The following is a 13,750-nucleotide window of genomic DNA, read 5'->3' on the forward strand; positions in this document are numbered from 1 at the left end:
CGTAGTGCCTAAGGCACTTGACTGCTAACCAGAAGGCTGATGGTTCAAACCCACCAGCCACTCCTCAGAAGGAAGATGGGGCAATCTACTTTCATAGTGATACTGCCTTGGAAACCCAAGGAGTGGTTGCTATGAGTCGGGGCCAACTTGACAGCATGTAACAACAACAACAACAATATGATTATCTACTGTGTTGTACTTTTAACTGTACGTATGCTATAGTTAAAATGAAATATTAATTATGTTTTCTTTTAATTGAAGCTTTCAGTGAATTTTGTAAGAGTTCTTGAAGATTTTTGTATTCTATAATATCTTCCTACCACTTCTCTGTCAGTTTATCATACTGTGGTGGCTTTCATATTCCTGTGATGCTGGAAGCTATGCTACCAGTATTTTAAATAACGGCAGTGTTGCCATGGTGGACAGGTTTCAGCAGAGCTTTCAGACATAAGACAGACTATGAGGGAGGACCTGGTGATCAACTTTTGAAAACACTGGCCAGTGAAAACCTTATGAATAGCAGTGAAACATTGTCTGATGTAGTGCTAGAAGATGAGTTCCTAAGGTTGGAAGGCACTCATATTTGACTAGGGAAGACCTATCTCTTCAAAGTACAGTTTACCTTAATGATGTGGATGGAGTAAAGCTTTCAAGACCTTCATTTGCTGATGTGGCATGACTTCAAATGAGAAGAAATGGCTGCAGACATCCATTAATAATTGGAATGTGGAATATATGTCGTATACATTCAGGAAAATTGGAAGTTATAAATAATGAATTGAAACAGATAAAGATCAATATCCTAGGCATTAATGAGCAGAAATGGACTGCTTGTTGGGTATTTTGAATTGAACAAACATGATCCACTATGCCCAGAATTACAGATTGAAGAGGAATGGTGTTGCATTCATTGTGAAACAGAACATTTAAGTATCTGTCGTGAAGTACAGCGTTGTCAGTGATAGGATAATATTCATACACCTTCAGGGAAGACAATTAATAATGTGACTATTATTCAAATTTATGCACCAACCACTAATGCCAAAAGTTGAAGGAAGTGATTTTTACCAACTTCTGCAGTCTGAAATTGATCAGACATGCAATCAAGATGGAGTGATAATTATTGGTGATTAGAATGTGATAGTTGAAAACAAATAAGGTCAATAGCAGGGAAATAGGCTTTGGTATTAGAATTGATGTTAGAGATCACAATAGAATTTTGCAAGACCAACGACATATTTATTGCAAATACCATTTTTCACAACATAAATGGTGACTGTACACAGGATCTCACCAGATGGAAAACACAATTATCACATTAACTATATCTATAGAAAGAGATGATAGAGAAGCTCAACATCATCAGTCAAAGCAAGGCCACAACTGACTGTGAAACAGACTATAAATTGGTCATATGCAAGTTCATCTTGAAGCTGAAGAGAATTAAAATAAGCCCACAAGAGCAAACTATAACCTTGAGTATATTCCATGTAATTTAGAGACCATTTCAATAATAGATTTGATGCATTGAACACTAATTGACTAAAGACAACTTGTGGGATGACATCAAGGATATCATACATGAAGAAAGCAAAAGGTCATTAAAAAATCAGGAAAAAAAGAAAAAGCCAAAGTTGATGAGAGACTCTAGCCCTTGCTTTTGAACATAGTGTGGTGGTTAAGTTTGTGTGTCAATCAAGCCTGGTTGAGTGGCAGGGCAGCTGGATTCCCCATGATGAGACTGGTAATCAACTCCATGGTAGGACCTACCACAGGTAGCTGAGTAGCTGCTTTAGGAATGTGGTCTGTTTCCTGTATATAAGAAACAGCTTTGGGAATGGTCTCTATCTTATGGCACACTTGAACCCTGCATGTAGTCATTCCGTTGTTCAGCAGCCATGCTCTGCCAATCCTCATCAGTGGGCTTGAATCAATGGCCTGTGTTGTTTGGTAAAATGGCACATGATTGTGCCATTTTATTTGTCGACCTTGGGTTTGTTAGCCTCAGCAGCCAATAGCTGCCTGAGTGAAGAGATGCCTCTAGCTTCAGTGGGCCGGGAGCAGGAGGCTGAGCTGAATGAAGCCCAAGGTCTGGGGACTATCACACAGCCCCTAGAGCCTGGCACTTTGAATTTGGACTTCTAGCCTCCCAAAGTGTAAGAGAATAAACTCCTGTTTGTTCAAGCCATCCCATTTGGGGTATATGTCAGAGTGGCACTAGGTAACCAGAACACATAGAGTACCTAAAGCTAGTGTAAGAAATGATGAGTAAAAGAGCTCAACAGAAGATCTCAAAGGATTGCTCAAGAAGACAAAGTATTGTAATGAAATTACAGATACTTGGAGTTAGAAAACCAAAAGGGAAGAACACACTCAGCATTCTTTAAGCTGAAAGAACTGAAGGAAAAATTCAAGCCTTGAGTTGTAATATTGAAGGATTCTATGGATAAAATGTTGAAGGAAGCATAAAAACAAGATGAATACAATAGACAGAATCACTGTACCAAAAAGAATTGGTGAGTGTTAAACCATTTCAGGAGGTAGTATATGATTAATAACCAATGGTACTGAAGTAAGAAGTCCAAGCTGTACTGAAGGTGTTGGCAAAAAGCAAGCCTCCAGGAATTGACAGAATACCAGTTGAGATGTTTCAATGAATGAGTGCAATACTAGAAGTGCTCACTTATCTATGCTAAGAAGTTTGGAAGGTAGGTACCTTGCCAGTGGACTGGAAGAGATTCATATACGTGTCTTTTCCAAAGAAATGTGATACACTGATATCACATGCAAAATTTTGCTGAAGATAGTAATTAAAAAAAACAGTTGCTGGAAACTAAAAAAATAGACAGGAAACTACCAGAAATTCAAGCCAGATTCAGAAGGGGGAATGGAACGAGGGATATCATTGCTGATGTCAGATAGATCTTGGCTGAAAGCACAGAATATCAGGAGGATGTTTACATGTTTAATTATGGACTATGCAAAGGCATTCCACTGTGTGCATCATAACAAATTATGTATAACATTGAGAATGGGAATTCCAGAACACTTAATTGTACTCAAGGGGAACCTTCTCATAGACCAAGGGGCAGTCATTGGAATAGAACAAGGACATACTGTGTGGTTTAAAATCAGGAAGGGTGTGCATCAGGGTTGTGTCCTTTGCCATACTCACTCAATCTGTATGTGGAACAGATAATCCAAGAAGAATGTGACAGGATTGGAAGAAGACTTATTAATAACATATGCAGATGACACAGCATTGCTTACTGAAAGTTAAGAGGGCTTGAAACACTTATTGATGAAGATCAAAGACTACAACCTTTTGTATAAAACCAAAAAACCAAACTCACTGCCATCGAGTCAATTCCGACTCATAGCAACCTTCTTTGGGTTTCCGAGGGGGTAAATCTTAACAGAAGTAGATTGTTCAGTCTTCCTTCTATGGAGTGGCTGGTGGGTTTGAGCTGCCAACCTTCTGGTTAGCCATGAAAATGACTTAGGCACTACGCCACCACTCCTTACCTTTTGTATAGATAACAAAAATTCTCACAACTGGAATACTAAGCAATATTATGATAATGGAGAAAATATTGAAATTGTCAACTATTTCATTTTACTTGGCTCTACAATCAATGGCCAGGGAAGAAGCAGTCAAGAAATCAAATGATGTATTGCTTTGGGGAAATCTGCTGCAAAAGACCTCTTTAATGTGTTAAAAAGCAAAAGGACTAAGGTGTGTCTGACCCAAGCCATGGTATTTTCAATCATCTCATGTGCATGCAAAAGCTGGACAACAAATAAGGAAGACTGAAAAAAAATTGATGCATTTGAATTATCATGTGGGTGAGGAATATCAAACATACTATGGACTGCCAGTAATACATCAGACAGTGTTTCACTGCTATTTATAAGGTTTTTAGTGGCCAGTTTTTTTCAGAAGTGCATGGCCTTGTCCTTCTTCCCAGTCTCTCTTAATCTGGAAGCTCCACTGAAACTTGTCCACCATGGGTGACCCTGCTGGTTTTTGAAATACTGGTGGCATAGCCTCCGGTCTCACAGCAGCATGCAAGCCACCACCATGTGACAAACTGATAAGACGAGTGGGGAAAGCTGGAAGTCTTTACTCATTTATGCCAGGAAATTTTGGAAGATAACTACCTGGCCAACTGACTGGAAGAGACTCATATTTCTGTCCATTTCAAAGAAAGATTATTCAACAGAATGTGGAAATATCATTAAGTCACATGCAAGTAAAATTTTGCTGACGATAATTTAAAAATGGTTGTGGCAGTATATTGATAGAGAACTTCCAGAAATGCAAGCTGAGAACATGGAATGAGAATTATCACTGCTCACGTCAGATGGATCTTGGCTGAAAGCAAAGAATACCAGAAAGTTGTTTACCGTGTTTTATTGACTTTGCAGAGGCATTCGATTGTGTGGATCATAACAAATTATGGATAACATTGTAAAGAATGGGAATCCCAGAATACTTAATTGTGGTTATGAGGAACCTGTACATGGACCAAGAGGCTGTCATTCAAACAGAACAAGGTAATACTACATAGTTTAAAATCAGGAAAGGTGTGTTGGGGTTGTGTCCTTTCACCATGCTTATTCAATCTGTGTGCTTAGCAAATAATCTGAAAAGCTGGGTTATATGAAGAAGAATGTGGCATCGGGATTGGAGGAAAATTCATTAACAACCTGCAATAAGCAGATAACACAACCTTGCTTGCTGAAAGTGAAGATGACTTGTAGCACTTACTGATGAAGATAAAGACTATATAGTCTTTAGTATGTATTACACCTCAGTGTAAAGAAAGCAAAAATCCTCACAAATGGACCAATAAGCAACATCATGATAAAAGGAGAAAAGATTAAAATTATTAAAGATTTCATTTATTTGGATCCACAATCAACACCCATGGAAGCAGCAGTCAAGAAATCAGACTGTGTATTGCACTGGGCAAATCTGCTACAAAAGATCTCTTTAAAGAAGAGCAAAGATGTCACTTTGAAGACTAAGGCACATATAACCCAAGCTATAGCATTTTCAGTTGCCTCATATGCATGTGAAAGCTAGACAGTGAATAAGGAAGACCAAAGAGGAATTGATACCTTTGAATTGTGTTGGTGAAGAATGTTGAAAATACCATGGACTACCAGAAGAACAAACACATCTGCCCTGGAAAAAGTGCAGCAGGAATGTTGCTTAGAAGTAAAGATAGCCTAACTTTGTCTCACCTGCTTTGGTCATGTTGTCAGACAGGAACAGTCTCTGGATGGTCAGTGAAAAAGGGAAAGACCCTCAATGAGGTGGATTGACCCAGTGGTTGCACTGATAGGCTCAGGCATAGCAACGCTTGTGGGGATGGTACAGGACTGGGGAGTGTTTCTTTCTGTTGTATGTGGAGGTGCTATGATCAGAACTGATTTGACAGCACCTAACAAAAAGATGATATAGTAATTTAGAGTGTTATTTTTATTCACCTTCCTAATAAAAAATTCATCTTGTCTCCAGCTCTGTTTTTCATTTCTTTGACAGATTTGAGTTATTGAAAAAAATAGATTGGGGATAGCAAAGAATTGGGCAGTATGTATTTTTCACATTTCTTTAGAAACTGTAATTGCCCTTGTTTGCAAGTTGTTGTTGTTGTTAGATGCCATTGAGTCAGCTCCAACTCATAGTGACCCTACGTACAGCAAAATGAAACACTGTCTGGTCCTATGCCAGCCTCATAATCCTTGCTATACCTGAGCCCATTGTTGTAGCCACGGTGTCAGTCCGTCTTGTTGAAGGCCTTCCTCTTTTTCATTGACCCTCCACTTTACCAAGCTTGATATCCTTCTCCAGGAAATGGTCCCTTCTGACAACTTGACCAAAGTACGTGAGATGAAGTCTGGCCATTCTCGCTTCCAAGGAGCAATTCTGGCTGCAGTTCTTCCAGGACTGATTTGTTTGTTCTTTTGGCAGGCCATGGTACTTTCAGTATTCTTCACCAACACCGCAACTTAAAAGCATCAACCCTTCATCAGTCTTGTTCATTGTCCAGCTCTCCCATGAGGTGATTGAAAATACCATGTCTTGGGTCAGGTGCACCTTAGTCTTTGGAGACATCTTTGCTCATCAGCACTTTAGAGAGGTCCTTTGCAGGAGATTTGCCCAGTGCAGTACATCATCTGATGTCTTGACTGCTGCTTCCATTGATGTTGATTGTGGAACCAAGTAATATGAAATCTTTAACAACCTCAATCTTTTCTCCATTTATTGTGATGTTGCTTATTGGTCCAGTTGTGAGGATTTTCATTTTCTTTATGTTGAGATGTAATCCATACTACAGACTGAAGTCTTTAATCTTCATCAGTAAGTGCTTCAAGTCATCTTCACTTTCAGCAAGCAAAGTTGTGTATCTGTGTATTGCAGATTGTTAATGAGTCTTCCTCCAATCCTGATGCCATGCTCTTCTTCATATAGTCCAGCTTCTTGGATTATTTGTTTAGCATACAGATTGAATAAGTATGGTGGAAAGGTACAACCTTGACATACTCCCTTCCTGATTTTAAACCATGCAGTATGCCCTTGTTCTGTTGGAACGATAGCCTCCTGGTCTATGTAAAGGTTCCTGATGAGCACAATCAAATTTTCTGGAATTCCCATTCTTCTCAATGTTATCCATAATTTGTTGTGATCCACACAATCGAATGTTTTCATGTACTTGTATTTTATTACACTCATTCTTATCCCCTTTCTGACTCTGGCTTTAATTAATTTCTTCTTTTGAGTTTTCTTTCTTTTATATCTTTCTTCTACCTTACCAAACTATACTTTTTTTTTTTTTTTAAATGTTTGTTTGAGCAAACAAGCTCACTGCTAGCAGTGAGTTGGCGTACAGGCATTTAGTACACATTTATGGATAATGAATATGAATTCATTGAGTTGCTCTATTAGGTACCAGGAATACAGTGATCAAAAACACTATCCATGTTTTTAAGTTGTTTATAATCTAGAGGGGAAGATAATAGAGTAAAATAATTATAATTAAATGTGATTGAGCCTTGACAGATGCTTAGGAGTTACCCATGGAGAATGGGGAAAAGAGTCCACCGATAGAGGGGACAGCATGTCAGGCAAAGTATGTTGAAGAAACTGCAAGTAGTTCAGATTGGATGGAACCCAGAATAAGAGGAAGGAATGTAGGAAGGGTCTTATGCTGTGTGTGGAGTTTAGATTTCATTTTCAGTGTCAAATTTCAAGAAATGAACTGACATGCCCAATGTTTATGCATTAGAAAACCATTAAGGAGGCTATTTGGGATAGAAGACCCTGGGTTGTATAATTGATTAGGAGCTTGGCTGATAACCAAAAGGTTAGAGGTTTGAATCTACCCAGCCTCAGGATGAAGGCTTGGCAATCAGAGGTTGAAAACTCTATGAGGCACAGTTCTACTCTGACACTAGGGTTACAATAAGTTGGAATTGATGGTAAGTATTTTGGGTTTTTTTGGTTCTTTGGGATAAAGTGACTCATAGCTATGAGTCATAATTGACTCAGTGTCAGTGGGTTAGGATAAAGTGATGTATGGATGGATTTAGAGTTAGAGGGACCTTTAAGGAAACTCAAAAGTTTAGGTGGAAAATGTTGAAGACCCAAATGAAGGATTAGCAAATGAGAATAGAAAGGAGAAGAATAAAAGAGAGGACTGGTGTTTAAAAACTGTAACAGCAGTAGGTGACCAAGAGTTCCTGGGTGGTGCAAATGGTTAAGAGCTTGACTGTTGGTTGGAAGGTTGGCACTTTGAATTTACCCAAAGGCATCTTGGAAGACAGGGGTGGCCATCTGCTTCCAAAAGGTCACAGCCTGGAAAACCCTATGAAACATAGTTCTACTCTGACAACATGTTGTCACCATGAGTCAGAATTGACTTGATGGAAACAAACAACAGGTGACCAATTGGGTGTGTGAAGGGAGGGAGAGGGAAGAATATAGGCCTCCTAAGATTCTGACAGGGGTGTTTGAGTGGGTGGTGGTGCCATGTAAGTGGCTAAACAGGTTTGGGAGTGAAGAGGATGAGCCAGTTATTGGGTATGTTGAGTTGGAAGAGGCTGTGGATCATCTTGGGAGCAATTCTTAAAACAGGTGAATGTATTGATCTTCTAGAACTCAGTTTACATTTTAGTTTCTCTTTGGAAAGCACTTCCTCCCTTATTTTTAGCTGTAGTAGGAATTTGCCAGGGCTCTGCTTCATTCTCCACGTCTTGGTGAAATTCACTTTAAGAACTTTAATGACTGCCATTGTGTAGATGACATGTGACCTGCGTATATTTTTTCATTTCTTCAGTCTTATTCCCAGTGTCATTGTCTTCAGAATACTTCAATTATATGTTGTTCAATTATGTGTTGTGTCATCTAGCGACCCTGTGTACAACAGAATGAAACACTGCCCAGTCCTGTGCCAACCTCACACTCCTTACTATACCTGAGCCCATCATTGTAGCCACTGTGTCAATCCATCTCATTGAGGATCTTCCCCTTCTTTGTTGACCCTCTACTTTACCAAGCATGACATCCTTCTCCAGAGAATAATCCCTTCTGACAACATGACCAAGGTAGGTGAGACAAAGTCTGGCCATTCTCCTTTCTGAGGAACATTTCAGCTGCACTTCTTCCAGGACAGATTTTGTTAGTTCTGTTGGCAGCCACGGTACTTTCAGTATTCATTGCCAGCACCACAACTCAAAAGCATCAACTCTTGTTCTGTCTTCCTTGTTCATTATCAGGCTCTCACATGTGCATGAGACAATTGAAAATACCATGGCTTGGGTTAGGCCCACCATAGTCTTCAAAGAGATATCTTTGCTCTTCAGCACTTTAAAGAAGTCTTTTACGGCAGATTTGCCCAGTGCAATACATTGTCTGATGTCTTGACTGCTGCTTCCATTGGTGTTGATTTTAGAACCAAGTAATATGAAATCTTTGACATCTTCAATCTTTTCTCCATTTATTGTGATGCTGGTTATTGGTCCAGTTGTGAGGATTTTTGTTTTATGTTGAGATGTAATCCATACTGCAGACTAAAGTCTTTAATCTTCATCAGTAAGTGCTTCAAGTCATCCTCACTTTCAGCAAGCAGAGTTGTGTCACCTGCATATTAATGAGATTATTAATGGGTCTTCCTTCAATCCAGAGCCATGCTCTACATCATATAGTCCAGCTTCTCAGATTATTTGCTTAGTTTACAGATTGAATAAGTATGGTGAAAGGATACAACCCTAGCACACTCCCTTCCTGATTTTAAACCATGTAGTATTCCATTGTTCTCTTTGAACAACAGCCTCCTGCTCTATGTACAGGCTTCATAGTGTTCTGGAATTCCCCTTCTTCTCAGTGTTATCCATAATTTGTTATAATTCCACACAATCGTATGCTTTTGCATAGTCAGTAAAACACAAGTAAACATCTTTCTAGTATTCTTTGCTTTCAGCCAGGATCCATCTGACATCAGCAATGATATCACTCATTCCACATCCTCTTCTGAATCCAGGTTGCATTTCTGGAAGTTCTGTGTCAATATACTGCTACAACCGTTTTTTAATTACCTTCAGCAAAATTTTACTTGAGTGTGATATTAATGATACTGTTTGATAATTTCCACATTCTGTGGGGTCATTTTTTGTTTGAAATGGGTACAAATATGGATCTTTTCCAGTCAGTTGGCCAGTTAGCTGTCTTCCAAATTTTTTGGCATAGACGAGTGAGTGCCTCCAGCATGGCATGTGTTTGTTGAAACATCTCGATGGGTATTCTGTCAATGCCTGGATCCTTGTTCTTTGACAGTTCCTTCAGTGCAGCTTCAACTTCTTCCTTCAATACCATTGGTTCTTGATCATTTGCCACCTCCTGAAATGGATGTACATTGACCAATTCTTTTTGGTACAGTGATTTTGTGTATTCTTTCCATGTTTCCTGTATCATTCAATATTTTGCCCACAGAATACTGCAACTTGAGGCTTGAATTTTTTCTTTAGTTCTTGTAGCTTGAGAAATGCAAAGCGTATTCTTTCTTTTTGGTTTCCTAACTCCAGATCTTTGTACATTTCATTATAGTAATTGACTTTGTCTTCTTGAGCTGCTCTTTGAAATCTTCTGTTTAGCTCTTTTATCTTGTCATTTCTTCCATTTGCTTTAGCAACTCTCTGTTCAAAGACAAGTTTCAGAGTATCTTCTGACATCAGTTGGGATCTTCCTTTGCTCTCTTTTTAATGACCATTTGCTTTCTTCATGGATGATGTTCTTGATGTCATCCCACAATTCCTCTGGTTTTCTGTCATTGGCATTCAATGCATCAAATCTATTCTTTAGATGGTCTCTAAATCCAGGAGGGATATAATCAAGGTCATATTTTGGCTCTTGTGGACTTGTTTTAATTGTTTTCAGCTTCAGCTTGAACTTGCATATGAGCCGTTGATAGTCTGTTTCTCAATCATTGATGACAGGGTTTTTTGGGTTTTTTTTTAAATGCATTAAAGGAATTCTTGTGAAACAGTGGTTAAGTATTAGCTGCTAACCAAAAATTTGAAGGTTTGAAACCACCAGCTGCTCCATGGGAGAATGATGAGGCTTTTGTAAAGATTACAGCCTTGGAAACCTTATGGGGCCATTCTATTCTGTCCTATAGTGTCGCTACAGTTGGAATCGACTTGCTGGCAGTGGGTTTGGTTGTTGTTTTGGTTATTTATGCATGCTATCTGGGTTTTTCTCTATCTTTGAAATTCTAAGCTGTTATTGTTGTTACTTTGTTCCAATTCATGGCAATCTTATTTATATATCTATGTTATTGTTGTAAAGTGTCATTGAGTGGGCCTGACGCATAGTAACTCTATGAACAGAATGAAATGCTGCCTGGTCCTGTGCCATCCTCAAAGCCATTGCTACATTTGAGCCTATTGTGGCTGTCACTGTCAATCCATCTCACTGAAGGTCCTGAAAGCTTTACTCTATGCAAGTCATTAAGGTCACCTCTACTATGAGAAGGCATCTCTTCCCCAGTCATATTTTGAGTACTTTCCAACCTGATGGACTCATCATCTTCCAGTGTTATATCACAGTGTTTTGCTGCTATTCATCGATTTTTCACTGGCTAATTGGTTTTTGGATGTAGGATACTAGGTCCTTCTTCCTAGTCTTACTATGGAAGCTCCACTGACCAAATACCATGGATGACCCTGTTGGTATTTGAAATACTGGTGACATAGCTTCCAGCATCACAGCAACATGTGAGCCACCACAATACGAGAAACTGACAGACAAGTGGTGGGACCTTATGTGTAATAGAATGAAATATTCCCCAGTCCCATACCATCTTCATGATCATTGGTATGTGTCTTGCCTCTCTAGTGCTGTTGTAACAGAAACACCACAAGTGGATGGCTTTGACAAACAGGCATTTATTCTCTTACAGTTCAGGAGGCTAGAAGTCCAAATTCAGAGTGCTGGCTCTAGGGGCTGGGTGAAGGCCCCTCGAATTTGAGCTTCAGCTCTGCCTCATGTTCCAGGCCCACTGGAGCTGGAGGCTTATACTAACTCAGGCAGTACTGGATGCTGAGGTTGATGAATCCAAGGTTGGCAGGTAAGATGGCACAATCCCAAGATTGGCGGGCAACACAGCAGCCACTGGTTGAAGTCCAGGAACTGGAGATAAAGACTAGGCCAAATGCAGAATCCAAAATGTGCAAAAAACTAGAGACCTTTCTCAAAGCTTTTCCATATATATTGGAAGCAGGCCACACCCCAAAGACATCATGGAGGTGATTACAATCTCATCATGGGGAACCACTTCATCTAACTGTCCAGCTACTCAAAACCACGACCCAGCCAAGTTGACATACAACCTTAACTCTCACAGTATGTTTGAATCCATTGCTGTGGCTATTGTGTCAGTCCATCTCACTGAGGGTTTTCCGTGACCCTCTCCTATACTATACCATGCATAATGTCCTTTTCTAGCAATTGGTCTTTCCTGATGACACATCTAAAGCGAGTGAACCAAAGTTTCATCATTCTTGTTTCTAAGGAGCACAGCAGGCCGTTTTATATTCCTATATCTCAGTTAATACCGTATTCTAATGTTTTTTCCCATGATTCATAACATCTCATGTTTATCTTTTATTTCTGTCCCTGTAGCCATATTTTAATTCACCCTGCCTTGGATTTCTTCTATAATGACTTTCAGTTTCTGTTTCTTTCTGCATGTTCCATGTTGCTACAGTGTTTTGTAAGCATTGTTCATAATGAGATCACTGGAGTTATAAAAATCCCCTAAAGATATGTAACTTGTAAGGAACAAGTCTGAATGCAAGTAGACCATTAGGAGCCTTAAAACTGAGCATGTTCAAAGAAAAAAAAAACTAAAGATGTTAACTTCATATACATTTACATCTAGTACTCCACCTGTGTTTAGTCTTATATACTTTTTTAATCTTATTACTACTAATTAGCTTTTGATTGCTAATTGATTTAATTTCTTAGTATGTCTTGTCCTATCAAAATTACATATGAGGCGCTTTTAGTCGTAGCCAACTTTAAGTATGTAGAATTGACTATGCCTCTGTGTGTTCTAATAAAGAGCTCAACAGAGAACCTCAGTTACTAGCTTATGTGTTTAAAGAAAAATTTTCGTTGTAGGTGTTGTCCTACAACAAACAACAAACAATAGTTTGGATGGATCATCTTACAGAATTTTAAATAAGCATATGTGTGATCACTGATCACTCAACATGTATATACACATGTTTTAAATTAATGTGAGCCCCTCCTTTTATTTTTAGTAGGAAATGACTTCTTTTTTTTTTTTTTTTTAACTTTTTTGTGATTTTGGTACAAGTTTACAGAGCAAATTGTCTTTCCATGCAACAATACATATATATTTTGTTCCTTGACGTTGTTTGCAAGCCTCACAATGTAACAGCACTCTTCTTGCTTCCTCCCTGTGTTTCCTAGTTCCATTTGTCCTTTTTTTCCTATCCCTTCTTGCCTTTTGACCTTTAACCCTGGGCAAATGCTGCCTTTTTGATCTCCTATGGTTGATTGCTGTAAGGGATGCTTACCTTCCTGGTGTCATTGTTCTTACAGACCTGTATGTTTGGCTAAAAGTTGAGCTGTGGGGTGAGTTCAGTTCCAGGCTTGAAGTGCTTAGGGCCATGGTTTCAGGAATTCCACCAGTCTTTACCAGACTAGTAGGCCTGCTTAATGTCAGCCCTTTGTAAAGGTATTTGTTTGTAGATATCAGGGACCATTTCTTCTTAAATATTAGGCAATAGATAGCAGGGTACATTAATAAGTATTTCATAATTACCACATTACAGTATTCAAACAATTGCAACCCATTATAAATGTAATAACTGGGGATATATAGTATCTTTTTAAATAAGTTTGATTAAAAGGCTTAAAACTCTAAAAAAAAAGCATAGTTGAAAATAAATGCAGAAGTATTTAAAATATTGTACGGTTAGGTGACTGATGTCGGGAGGAAACAGGCCAGAGGGAAAGGAAAGAGAAGTTTATTTAAAGAGTGAAATCATAGAAGCATAAAGGCTGGCTCTCAGTAACTAAGAGAGGACAGCAGCCCTAACTAAGCCAGGGCTCTTTTATACTGCTTTTTTCAGAGTTCCTTGTTTCTTTGATTGATAGTTGAAAATGTCGTTCTCTCTGGTCCCGAGGTCACCTCGTTCTTTCCATGTGGGTCAT

This window comes from Orycteropus afer, unplaced genomic scaffold (assembly GCF_000298275.1).
Source record: "Orycteropus afer afer isolate SDZICR_OR568_19922 unplaced genomic scaffold, OryAfe1.0 scaffold00151, whole genome shotgun sequence".
NCBI lineage: Eukaryota > Metazoa > Chordata > Mammalia > Tubulidentata > Orycteropodidae > Orycteropus > Orycteropus afer.